We start from the raw sequence: 2,500 nt of genomic DNA, 5'->3' as shown, positions 1-2,500 counted from the left end.
GCAACTGCCTATGTTCAGGGCACTGTGTATTGGTAACCATATATCTTCAAGGTTATAATTCGCAATGCATGTTTATACGAATGCACATTCCTCGGATGCCATTCAGCCATGCAAATTGCAACGGTAACTGTGTGAAAACTCCAATAGTATTCTATTCATAGTTACATTTTGCATCGATTGTTCTCTTTCTCTCTCTCTCTCTCTCTCTCTCTCTCTCTCTCTCTCTTTATGGCATGTCGTATAAAATCCTTCCGTTGAGAAATTTTAATTCCCCCCCCTTTTTTTAAGTTAGTTGGTGGATAATCAATAGGAGGAAGAGAAAGATGAGGAAGAAGAGGACGAGGAGGAGGAGGAGGAAGAGGAAGAGGAAAAGAAGGAGGAGGAGGGGGAGGAGGAGGAGGAGGAGGAGGAGGAGGAGGAGGAGGAGGAGGAGGAGGAGGAGGAAGAAGAAGAGGAGGAGGAAGAGGAGGAGGAGAAGGAGGAGGAGGAAGAAGAAGAAGAAGAAGAAGAAGAAGAAGTGAAGAGGAGGAGGAGCAGGAGGAAGGTGAGGAGGAGGAGGAAGGAGATGAAGAGAAAGAGGAAGAAGGAAAGGGTAATAATGATATAATAATGATAATAATAATAATAAAATATACAAATGAATATAGAAATAAAAAAAACATATAAGGAAAAAGAGAAGAAGAAGAAGTGAAAGAGAAAAACAAACTGAACGAAAAAAAGAAGAAAATAAGAAAAAAAAAAAAAAAAAAAAAAAATCGAAACGTTCGAGCCGCTTAAAAGAACACTCTAATTTTCTGATATCCTTTACAGGACAATTTAAACTTTCCTCTGTGATAATCATTATTGTTAAAAGTGTTACTACTAATTGTGTTTCTCTTTTAATATAGTTTCCTTCTTTGTATACCATCATCATCATTGATATTTTTTTTAGTATTGCTTTTATAATTATTTATGTTTATTCCTCTGTGGTCATTATGACTTATAACTTAATCTATGATTACAGTATTATCAACGTGCATTAAGGTTTAAAAGTGTAATTAACACCAGTCATTATGAATCATTTTCTTTCTCATTTTGATACCGAATATGTTTAGGACTTCTTGTGGTCTGGCATAAAAAAAGAAAAAAGAATGTTGTTAAATGAAATATCAAATCATATCCAGTCTAAAAAAAGAAATGTATATGTGTGTGTGTATGTATATACATATATATATATATATATATATATATATATATATATATATATACATATGTTTATATGTATGTATGTATGTATGTATGTATGCGTGTATACGTATGTAAAAATGTCTCCTATTTTCTGACTATATATATGTTCTTCCAACCACATATTACCAGGACAATTAGGAGCGTTCCGATATCGTTGTTGACATAGAAATAGCATAACATTGGCATATCAGGTAGGACTCTGTGTCAACAGCTAGATAAGGGGGCGTTAATGTGAGCATGTCGTGAGCTGCTTCTATTAAGTGACATTCTTCCCCAATCCCCCTCTGCTATTCCCCAATATTCCCTCCGTCCTTCAATTCTAAGGACCCCTTTCCCAATTCCCCTCTCTCTGCCTCTCCCTCTTCCCCTTTACCTTAACTCCACTTTCAATTTGTGGCGTCTTGGTTTATTCCCCCCTCCCCCCCCCCACCTTCCCTCTGGATTCCTCAATTATCCCCTTCTCTTCCTCCAGTTGCTCTTCCCCTTTTTCTGACGCCCTCCCCCTCCTCCTCCCCTGCTCCCTGCCCCTCCAAATACTTTCCCCAGGCTCGAGTTCCCTAACCCTCCCCCCCTCTCTCTTCCTCCACCTACACCCAACTACTTCTCGTCCCTCCCCTTTCCTCCTTTTTAGTTCCCTTATCCTCTCTCCCCTCCCTATCATTCCCTCTCCCCTTACTTCTCCCCTCCCCCCTCCCTATGATACCCTCTCCCCTACTTTCCTTCATTGGATTACTTATAGTTATTTAGGTAAAGGAATGACCCCGCGCCACGTGACCTTTATTTATTCATGTTATCAAAGTCGATGCCAAGATTTGGAAATCGTTCGAGAGTTAGTATCAAGATAGAAATTACTTTTGTAATGATACACCAAGCAGTTCGAAAAGCGGGAGGGAAATCGATCACAGATATTTATAGATAAGGAACGTCGCATTTATAGAGAATTAATCAAACGATTGACTATGATACATTCGGCTAACACAGCTATTTGTACTGATGTGTATGTCGAGTTCAAATAAATGCTTGGCTCCACTATGAATAAATACTGGTCTATTATGAATAATAGACAAGTTTTCACGAGGGATTACCACTGATGTCAACTATAATTGATGTACAGCATAGTCCAGCCCCATTTAATAGCCCGACAGGAAGAGAAAGTTATATATCAATTGTATGTACGTGGTCATTTCTAAGCTCTCTTTCTGTTTACCAGTCTTTCTGTTTGCCTGTCTCCCTCCCATCCTCCTTCCCTCCCTCCCTCCCTCTCTCCCTCCCC

General features: G+C 39.2%; 1 protein-coding gene across 1 annotated transcript in view; it reads left to right on the top strand.

Moving 5' to 3' along the window:
• Positions 1 to 2,500, top strand: part of LOC125032890 (protein CEPU-1-like) — a 34,157-nt gene that overhangs the window by 26,193 nt on the left and 5,464 nt on the right. The gene's annotated exons all lie outside the window — the stretch shown is intronic.

Source organism: Penaeus chinensis, chromosome 15 (assembly GCF_019202785.1).
Source record: "Penaeus chinensis breed Huanghai No. 1 chromosome 15, ASM1920278v2, whole genome shotgun sequence".
Taxonomy (NCBI): Eukaryota; Metazoa; Arthropoda; class Malacostraca; order Decapoda; family Penaeidae; genus Penaeus; species Penaeus chinensis.
Note: the sequence above shows the minus strand (reverse complement) of the source record. Positions and strands in the feature narration are given on the sequence as shown.